Source organism: Dreissena polymorpha, chromosome 1 (genome assembly GCF_020536995.1).
Source record: "Dreissena polymorpha isolate Duluth1 chromosome 1, UMN_Dpol_1.0, whole genome shotgun sequence".
In the NCBI taxonomy this organism is placed as follows: Eukaryota; Metazoa; Mollusca; class Bivalvia; order Myida; family Dreissenidae; genus Dreissena; species Dreissena polymorpha.
The window spans coordinates 156,114,555-156,126,413 of NC_068355.1; positions in this window are offsets into that span (position 1 = coordinate 156,114,555).

Sequence of the window (11,859 nt, forward strand, 5' to 3'; positions counted from 1 at the left end):
GTGGTAGTACAGCGGGGGGGGGGGGGGGGGGGGGGTGGGGAAATCTGCAGTAGGACTTCTAAATGAACTTTGAAATACACACATACACGTGCGCAGATGAGGCTATTAATTACCAACATTAATAACAGTCGATTCTTCATCAGATCAACGAAAGAAAAACGGAAGAATCCAATAATATTTTACTAAGTGATCAATTAAACCATCATTTCATAGTGTTAAGCAAAAACCAATATTAAAAGAATTTTTTTTTTAATTAATATTTAAACACATTCCGTTTCATCATTGTTTCATAATAATAAGTAAAACGCAGTTCATTTGGAAAATTCTTGATAACGGAAATAATTTATTAATTTTCGCTAAAACTCAACACAAAATAACAAAACTGTTTTGTTTGATCAGTTTCGATAAACGTGTGTGTGATATATGTTTAAATAATACTTCGAATTTCGACTCGGTACTACATCGTCCGGGGAAGACATAATGGACATTCGATAAATTTTAATAACACGGTATTGCTTTCAAGATGAGGAAACAAAAACTACCGAAATAGTGTAGTGTAGTGTAGTGCACGTGTCTATTATATATATAACAAGGCGTTGAGCAGCCATAACCCCATCAGTTGTGCAGCGATTACCATGCACTCGGTCTTATTCAACGCAGAAACGAATTTCCTTTCATTTTACAAATGATGGGACCAATTTTCAGAAATAACACGATAAACAACTCTCTTGACCTACTCGTCAACGATCATTCCCGATTAATTCATGAAATCTTCAGGAGTAGAGACACACCTTCGCATTGGACAAATGAAATCGCTCGTGTGTTTAAAATGTCGGCCAATTGAAATGTATGTGAACAATATTCAACGGCGCTGGACAGTTAGTTTTGATGCATCATGTAACGGCAAGAACGGTAATAATGTTGTTGTTTATTTCATACGTTTTATTGAATTAGGGTACCTAGGTCCGCGAACTTTGCAGGGAAAATGCCATTTACTACGTGACGATTTCAGTCTTCGATATGGTCTGATCGATGGCGATTAGGTCACGCGAGTTGTGTGTCGTGTTATTTCTTGAATTTTGACCCAGCATTTGTAACATTTCCAGAAAGGCAATTCATTCTGCGTTGAAGAGGACCATGTTCATGGAAATCGCTGCACAGTTGATGAAGCTATGAAGAGATGCACTCTGTTTTAGGGTGATTTTATGTTGAATACCTTGTTTTATATATATATATATATCCGCGATTATTAGTATTCGATATAAATTTTTGCCATTACTTGTGCATTCGAAGAAGCATGATTCTGTCGCATTAACTCCATTTTCGACCGTTATAAATGCATGTATTGTTGAAAAGTCTCCTTTATGTATCGACAAATTCAAAATCTCTAAACTTTTATGGGATGAAGGAACAGTTGTGTTACATATAAACTCCCCATAAAAATATCTTGAATGTCTATATTTATGCATTTGACATTCGAATAATAGTACTACAGTATGTTGAAAACAAGCCATGTCAATCGGCGTTTAGTATTGATGTCATGCTTATAACTGAATGTGCCACCAACTTGTAGGGAGTGATTTGATATAACTATAACTTATTCTTATCACATGGGCGCTTTTTAACTCTTCTAGAAGAGTTTTTAAAAGTACATGCGTAGCATTCGAATTTAAAACGCTCGCGACATTCTCATGAAACTTCAAAGATACAAATGTTTGTTAGCAATATATGTACTTATTAAGAATAATTATATTTTAAATACATTATTGAAAATAAGTATAAATATAAAATGAACTGAAAACATAGTAAATCTGTCGTTAAAGCAGTAAATGATTTTGTTCTCGAAAGGAACGTGTTTTATACTTCAGGGGACATAATTAACGTAAAAGGGAGATAACAGGTAAAATTCATGTCAACGTTCCCACATCATTGTGTATAATTTTGCGGTATAAACAACGCAACCAGAAACACGGCCCTATTAGTCATTAATAACCATCAAATGAATTAAAACTTCTAAAAAATGAAGAAAAAAAACCATTAACTTTCCAGCACTTCTTAAAGGTTTTTCGTTTAAGACACGATAGGAGGACCGATATTATGAGAGTAAGGGATATATATGAGGCTACACATCAGTACATCAATTAAGATCCAAACAAGTTCTATCCCATTTTTTAATGGCTTTTATAATTACTTTCTTATTCTTTATATTACCAAAATATATAATTAAAACACTATTTCATCTTTTGTTTTTATGTTTTGGAGGAATAACATTCTATGCAATTATGTTACTGAAAATTTTTTGTTTGCTATAAATTGAACATGCTATATTTCTTCTTTATTTTAACTGTAATATTGTTATTTCATAATTTATTCATTATGCGTATTGAGCAAAAATCAAAAGGATACTTAATATTGGATAGCTATATCTTAAACGTAAGAGTCAATAACATTGTGTTTTTTTAATTATATATTTGCTTATTTAACTTGTATTAAGTTGCAGCTAGCGATATTGCTTGACAAGAAACTCAAGAACAAACCAAGAAACATTTGAACATTTAGTTTCGGATCTCTAGATTTACATAGAGCCCGTGCTTTCGGTAATAACATCAAATAATGTTTATGTTTTGGTGGAATCACATTCTATGCTTATGTTACTGATAACATTTTTTTTACTAATTGAACATGCTAACGGCGCTGGAAAGTTTGTTTTGATGCATAATGTAACAGCAAGAACGGTAATAATGTTTTTTTCATACGTTTTATTGAATTATGGTACCTTGGTCCGCGAACTTTTCAGGGAAAATGCCATTTACTACGTGAAGATTTCAGTCTTCGATATGGTCTGATCGATGGCGATTAGGTCACGCGAGTTGTGTATCGTGTTATTTCTTGAATTTTGACCCAGCATTTGTAAACATATTGCCAGATATGTACATTTCCAGAAAGGCAATTCATTCTGCGTTGGATAAGACCATGTTCATGGAAATCGCTGCTGCTTATATATATATATATATATATAGTGGCTTGTGCTATATCGCATCACACTCGAGGCTCCGCCTCTCGTGTGATACGTCATCACACAAGCCACTCGAGTGATACAAACTCTTGGAACAATTGACTAGCGTAATATTCCGTATACATTATGTATTTCACATTCAAATAATAGAAACACGCCATGTCCATCGGCGTTAATATTGATGAGTCATGTTTATAACTGAATGTGCCACTAAATCGTAGGAGTGATCTGATGGAACTAGAACTTATTTTTATCACATGGGCGCTCATTAACTCTTCTAGAAGAGTTTTTAAAAGTACTTGTGTAGCATTCGAAATTCGAACGCTTTTTTCTTTTTCATAAAACTTTATTCATGACGTACCCTGGGGTGTAGATTGCCCCAGGTACCCGCTAAAAGAACTAAATGTGAAATAACAAATGTATGGTGACTTATTATAATATTTAACAAGATTAACCAAGTTATAAGAAACAAAATTATGTTTTTCACAATTTACAAACAGTCTTTTGCACGTCTGCACGTTTAATTAATATTCCAGTCTTTGTTCACGTCTGCACGATTATATGATTTTATTGTAAAATTTATATGATGTTATTGTAAAACAGAACACAATGATAGCTTTTAACAAATAAAAGTCACCATCTTAAATTTAAGCGGGTCTTTATTAGTATTATGTATTGAGTTTATATCCTTGATTATAAAACGAGTAATGTATCCACACTTCCTTAATAATTGTAAAGAATAACGAAAAGAAACATATAAGGTTGTACATTTAAATGAAAAAACTATAATGAAATAAAATGTGGTTCCCAGCGAACCACCTCAGATCATGCACGGGCACTTCCTGTGATGGTCCGCCAGGATCATGATATATAGTCTACAGCTGCCCTGGATGATGGAGTTGAGGCACGTGACAGCCTTCGGTACAACTACTCACCCGCCTCAACCCCACCATCCAGTTAAGCCTGAACAAGTGTGAAAAAGCATGTATAATATGAAATATATTTTTTGAAATGAAACTCAATACGCAAGAAAGATTAGTACAGTGTTCCTATGTCCTACATGAATGTAAATGAGGCAATGGTATAGCGTATATACATAGTGATGAAACATGAGTGATAATGAAATTCAATGAATGAAATGAGATGAGCCCATGACCGGGTTACACAGTATATGATATATGATTGAAATGATTCATAGGAACATTGATGATAACAGTGATGATACATATATAAATACATCAATACAAAAACTCATCACACAAATGACACAAAACACTGTATCACTTTGTTGTTCTCTCTCTCTGACCCAGGATGACAACCCGAGCACCGGCTCCCCACATCCTCGCTGCTGTCATTCTGAAATCAGAGAGAAAACGCAACAGCAGAAAACAAGTAAAATATTATAAATATGTTAAGTAATTTTGGTAATCAAGTTCTCTATGAAAAACAATATTTTCATTGGTTGTGTGACATAATCCACCCCAATATAAATAAAAGAAATCCTGTGTTAAGCGATGAAAATCTAATGTAATTCTATATTTTATTCTATTTATAAATTTAATAATTAAGTCTAAGGGAGATAATAATATTTTTTCATGTTTGACGGAATTCCTACATGTCCAAATAATATGTCTTGATTCTGACAAAAATATTAAATATACATATTTTAATTCAATACTTCCAACATTTTTTACATCAAAAAACTGGAACCATTTAGGATTAATATTAATGTTTTCAATCGTAAGTATATCAATTAAATATAAAACAGTTTTGTTTAAAGGGGAGGTAAACAAACAATCTATAAATAAATGTTGGGCAGTTTCGTCACAATTACAAAAAGTACATTTCTTTTTTGCATGGTTAAACTTTTTATCGTATAAATATTTATTTACATACACAACAGAATGTTATCACATGGGCGCTCATTAACTCTTCTAGAAGAGTTTTTAAAAGTACTTGTGTAGCATTCGAAATTCGAACGCTCGCGACATTCTCATGAAACTTCATGGATAGATGTTGTTGGTCAGCAATATGCTTATTTATTAAGAATAGTTATATTTTAAATACAGGATTGAAAATGAGTATTAAATCGAACTGAAAACGTCGTTAATCTATTATTAAAGCAGTGAATTATTGTGTTACTGAACGGAACGTTTATATACTTCAAGGAACATAATTAATGATAAAGGGAGATAACAGATCATATTCATGTCAACGTTACGACATCATTGTGTATAATATGCCGTAAATACAACGCAACCAGAAACATGATCGTCGTAATAGCCATTGATAACCATTAAATGAATTACAACTTCTAAAAAATGAAGAATAAACATTCACTTTCCAGCACTTCTTACAGCTTTTCTTTTGAGGCACATTACTATGAGAAGGACCGATATTATGAGAGTAAGCCCGGGGGGGGGGGGGGGGGGGGTTATCGATATGGGTATGGTTTTGAGCATCTAAGTATAGATATGGGTATTAAAATCAGAAATTTGCTTGTATATAAATGCATATAGATTTGAATGTATCAGTATCACAATACTAAGGTATGATAAATTTCATTCTTGTACAACCAAGCTATGTAATATGGAATTTTTACACCCATTATTGCTGCTTCTTCCTGTATTTGCGCGATGATTATCTGAGATATTAACTCTATGATTCTATATTCTCAAATCTTTTCTATAAAGAAGGAATGTAGTTGACAATTGTTATTAGTTTTATTTGATCGTTCGTCAAAAAGTTGTGATTCTGTTACTCTTGTATCTTCAATGCAATTGAGTAATTAAATAGTAATTAAATTGAATGCGTTTTAATTCCCTTTTATTATTGTTTAATTTGAGTTACAATGCTATGACGTTAAATTTTATTTACACTTAAATGTATTATGAATATTGCTGGGCCAAATGTGAGGTTGAGCGCTCTATAACCAGGTTTAAACCCCCAATGCTTTGCATTGACTGTTCCAAGGCGGTGACCCCAGCTTTATTCATATTTTGTGTTTATGTTGGTTTGTATTGTGCTGTATTGTGCTGTTTTGTACTGTTTGGGCAATCGGTCACTTGCCTTAAATAAAGGACCAACTAATTGATTTTAATGAAAATTCAATACTGCTCCAGCAGCTGGATTTTCACTTCTTTATATTGTATATTAATGGGTATAAAAAGTTTTATAAAGTTGTATGATACATATATGAAATTTACATAAAAGCATATAATAGCAAATTCAATAAGAATACTGTATTGATATGATAGAGATTAAATTTCTAGTATGAAATGTGTCCACTTTATCAAATTCTAGTATTGAAATGGGTCAAGTTTATCAAAAAATTTTGTATTGAAATAGGTCCACTTTCTCAATGGTGTCGTATACAAATGGGTCTGCTTTTTTTCAAAAATCTTGTATCAAAATGGGTCCTCTTTATCAAAGTTCCGGTATAAAAATGGGTCACATTTCGGAAATCTCAGCGGGACACCCCTACCCAAAAATTGGGAAGTTACCCCCGGGAGAGTAAGGGATATACACGAAGCCACACATCAGTACAACAATTAAGATCCAAACAAGTTCTATCCCAATAATATTGTTTCCATAGATTATACCTCTGCCAATGTTGTAAAATAAATTGCGAAAAATCTTCAAACATCCTAATTATTCATTTTAATATATAAGAACGCAGTGCATCCATATAAAGATCAACGTGGCCTTTAATTACCCCTTTAATTCAGAAACAACAAATGCACCTGGGCAATCACAGAATACAAAAAGAAGTAGTATACATAAACATTTCAATATTGTAGTCAGGGATAAAGAATATTTAGCCAAGACGTGTAGGAGCGTCATGGAAAGATGATTTAAAGGCAACTTTGTGGACATATATTAACAAGCAAGTAACAACTATGTACGAATTTTCAAGTTTATATATATATAGCCGTTTTTGAGAAATGAAAATATTGAACGTGTTGGTTAGAAGTGCCTTTAAGTGTGCATGCTATCAGAGACGTAGATATCTATCTATCTATCTACACTTGGCAATGTCATGTTGTTAATTATTATAGGCCGTTTAACAAGTGTGAATGCCGCATGGCTCTATTTGTAATGCCCCAATGTATCTTTTAGAAGACAGTGCACAACGAAAGTCACTGGATTAAATTCATGTAATTTATTTTTAAGTAGAAATAAATTTATTGTATTCAAAACAGCTTAAAGTGATATTATGGGCATCTAACAGTTTATAGGTGTATATCGCAACCGTTGTTTATTTTTGGTGTTTTCACTTCATAAACACTTATATTTGTAAATCAACATACTAAAACAATATCTTGGAATGAGAAAAATAATGCATTTGAATATCAACCATACTTTCGTTTGACAGCTGGTCTTGCATATACGATGTGAACCTAAATTTAGTTTGAGTGCAGATTCGTTCATACGACACAATGACACAATTTTGTTATGATCGTTTCGCCTTACGGGACTGTGTGGGTCACGTAAGAATATAAAATATATTTTTATAAACAACTGGTAGCAAAATGAGTTGCAGATAATTGGTCAGTAACCACATTTTAACTAACTCCTTTGACCTGTTAATTCTTTTCAGCTCAATTCAACAGTAAAAAATGCCCATAATATCACTTTAATAACATTGAAAATATTTTACAAGTTGACTCTATTTTCAATTAATAATAACCGTTTATTGCCAAAGTCGTAATACAAAACTTGTTCATTCCTATCCAGGTAGGGAATACCATTGTCATCAAGATTATACACAATGAAATCTAAAGTAATGACCTAGATATCATTATAAAACAGTTTGTGTTCAATCTTCATGGGCAGTACTTGCCGTAGTTATAAAAATTTCTATACAGCGCACTTCTCTCATTTCAAACTTTATTTCTTATTAGTTGTTTACTTGCAAACAACTGAGGTTAATAGCAAGATTTGCAAGCCAGGTTTGCTAGTGACCCAAAACCTGATAACTGACGTATCCGCGACGAGAATGAGTGGCGCGGTTTCAGTTCTTGAACTACAATCATTTACAAAGTGACACATAATATGAATATCGTGTTAAATGGAATACACTTGAACGGATTGTTTATAGAAAAAGTCAAAAAACATTTTTTATGTCCCCCACTTTAGTAGTGGGGGACATATTGTTTTTGCCCTGTCTGTCTGTCTGTCTGTTGGTCTGTTGGTCTGTCTGTTGGTCTGTTTGCGCCAACTTTAACATTTTGCAATAACTTTTGTTATATTGAAGATAGCAACTTCATATTTGGCATGCATGTGTATCTCATGAAGCTGCACATTTTGAGTGGTGAAAGTTCAAGGTCATCCTTCAAGGTCAGAGGTCAAATATATGTGGCCAAAATCGCTCATTTTATGAATTCTTTTGCAATATTTAAGATAGCAACTTGATATTTGGCATGCATGTGTATCTCATGGAGCTGCACATTTTGAGTGGTGAAAGGTCAAGGTCATCCTTCAAGGTCAGAGGTCAAATATATGTGGCCCAAATCGCTTATTTTATCAATACTTTTGCAATATTGAAGATAGCAACTTGATATTTGGCACGCATGTGCATCTCATGGAGCTGCACATTTTGAGTGGTGAAAGGTCAAGGTCATCCTTCAAGGTCAGAGGTCAAATATATGTGGCCCAAATCACTTATTTTATGAATACTTTTGCAATATTGAAGATAGCAACTTGATATTTTGCATGCATGTGTATCTCATGGAGCTGCACATTTTAAGTGGTGAAAGGTCAAGGTCAAGGTCATCCTTCACAAGGTCAAGGTCATCCTTCAAGGTCAAACATCATATAGGGGGACATTGTGTTTCACAAACACATCTTGTTTTTAATTTACGTGACGCGGAAGAGTTAGTTTATGAATGATTAAAACAGTCCACTTTGTGCTATGTAAGTCAAGAGATTTTTGGCGCAGCACAGTTCATTCCAAATTAAAGGATAAAATACAACGAAAATACAACGACTGATATATATATATCCGCGATTATTAGTATTCGATATAAATTTTTGCCATTACTTGTGCATTCGAAGAAGCATTATTAACTCGATTTTCGACCGTTAATGCATGTATTGTTGAAAAGTCTCCTTTTTATCACATTTTCACCGCGACATTGACGGTGTAACAGCTTATGGAATATACTAGCCTGTCTCCAACACTGTGGGATATACCTGTCGCGTGCACGGACTACTTTTTAAATTATTCAGCCACTGAATGATTTTTCGAAAGAAATCTCTAGAGTCGAGAAAACTTTGGCTTTAAAATTATAAATACAACCTAGATCTACAACCTTTAGATCTAGTCGCGGGACATAATTTTTCGCCATCCGTAAAATGAATCAGCTGATTGATTGCGTCATAAAATGACCAACTTATTGCGTCATTTGTGTGATGTCATCTTAAGTAAACTTTAGGTGTACACGAAACAAGTATGCGATGTCTGGGAATAAAACATAATCATTGAAGACTCGCATTTTTTCGTGTCTATGTATCGATTCGTGGATGTAATTATGAAAAAGTGCATATTCTATGGACCACTTACCTCGGATGGAACCGGTGAGACGAAGGATTTAGATTTACATGTAGATCTAGCTAATTCGTGCTATTGATTTTCAGAATAAGCGTGCCTATTTTGATGTGAATTTATGTGTGTAAAGCATACTGATGGTGTGTATTTTGGTTCAGTAGTCTATTCGTTTTGCTTTTGGAAGTAAGTAAACGTAAGGGTATTTTCTTTGATGAATAAACTTTGTCTTTGTGATTTTATCGAAAAAAAGTCTATTCAGTAAGAATAACCCTTTTGCAACAAGTGTTTCAAAGCTTTATATAATTTTTACGGATTATCTTGTGTTTGGATCGAAAACTAAAGGATGTGAAGGCTAGATCAAGACGCCATCAAAATCTGCAGCGTCCATGAACAAATAAGGCGAGTAGTTTTTCGATAATTTATGTTTAGAACGACTCTGTGTGTAAGTTGGCATCGACATCATTTTGTCAGGAGCAATCGCCACCATATTTGATTTTGATCATTTACTTTCGAAAATAAAATTAATAAAATCTTCCTTTCGCGGTCGTAATGTATTTAAATGTGCATGTTGCGTAAGATTAATTCGAGGCATATGGTGATGTTTTTTTCTCGTTGTACAGTTTTAGTGTGATTTTTTTAAAGACTATTTTGCGTACCAGAACAAATACATTGTATATCACTACGCATGGTTGCATTCGTTAGATTTAAAGAACTTTTAAGAATAAATTAAAATTATTGTTAAGGTTATTAGATCTATTTATTTTAAATGTCACGTTGAAAAAATGGGATAAATAGAATACAATGTTAGCGTTGAATACAGAGAAGTTTATGTTGCTCGGCTCGAACACCGAAAGCGCTCGCCAAGGCTCGCGCTCCCGGCATTCTTAGCCTCGCAACATAAACTTCTCTGTATTCAACGCTAACATTGTATTCTCTACATATATCGACAAATTCAAAATCTCTAAACTTTTATGGCATGAAGGAACAGTTGTGTTACATATAAACTCCCCATAAAAATATCTTTGACTTGAATGTCGCCATTTATGCATTTCACATTCGAATAATAGTACTACAGTATGTTGAAAACAAGCCATGTCAATCGGCGTTTAATATTGACATGTCATGCTTATAAATGAATTTGCCACTAAATTGTAGGGAGTGATCTGATATAACTATATTTATTCTTACTAATTGATTATTTTATCGGTCACTGGTCGTATTTTCTATATCTGAGTATCACTTGGGCGCTCATTAACTCTTCTAGAAGAGTTTTTAAAAGTACATGCGTAGCATTCGAAGTTAGAACGCTCGCGCCATTCTCATGAAACTTCATAGATATATGTTTGTAAGCAATATATGTACTTATTAAGAATAATTATATTTTAAATACTATATTAAAAATAAGTATTAAAATAAAATAAATTGAAAACATATTAAATCTGTTGTTAAAGCAGTGAATGATTTTGTTATCGAAAGGAACGTTTTTTAAATTTCAGGGGACATAATTGATGATAAAGGGAGATAACAGATAATATTCATGTCATCGTTCCCACATCATTGTGTATAATTTTGCGGTATATACAACGCAACCAGAAACACGGTCCTATTAGTCATCAATAACCATCAAATGAATTAAAACTTATAAAAATTGAAGAAAAAAAATAATTAACTTTCCAGCACAGGTTTTTCGTTTAAGACACTATAGGAGGACAGATATTATCAATCGTGATACATCGGCTATCTCGGATTCGGATTCTCGGATTCCTCGGATTTATGAAATAAATCGTCTGCTGATCCAGAGTGAGATATTATGAGAGTAAGGATAAATATGAGGCTACACATCAGTACAACAATTAAGATCCAAACAAGTTCTATCCCATTTTTTAATGGCTTTTATAATTACTTTCTTATTCTTTATATTACCAAAATATATAATTGAAACAGTATTTCACGTTTTGTTTTTATGTTTTGGAGGAATAACATTCTATGCAATTATGTTACTGATAACATTTTTTTTGCTAATTGAACATGCTATATATATATCAGGCATTTCCCCAGGATTTTGGACGGACACAGCGGCGAGACAGCTCGGAAGGGGGTTGGGGTGGAAGGCGTGTCCCGTTTCGCGTGTCGATTTTTTTTATATTTTGTAAATGATCTAAATCAAAATTTAGACTATTCTATAGCTATGAAAACACAGCATATCATTGTATTATTTATTGATGTTTTCTTAAAAATTTATTTCACTATTGTCAAATATTATAATATTAAATAGCAAGCGGAATAACAGTAG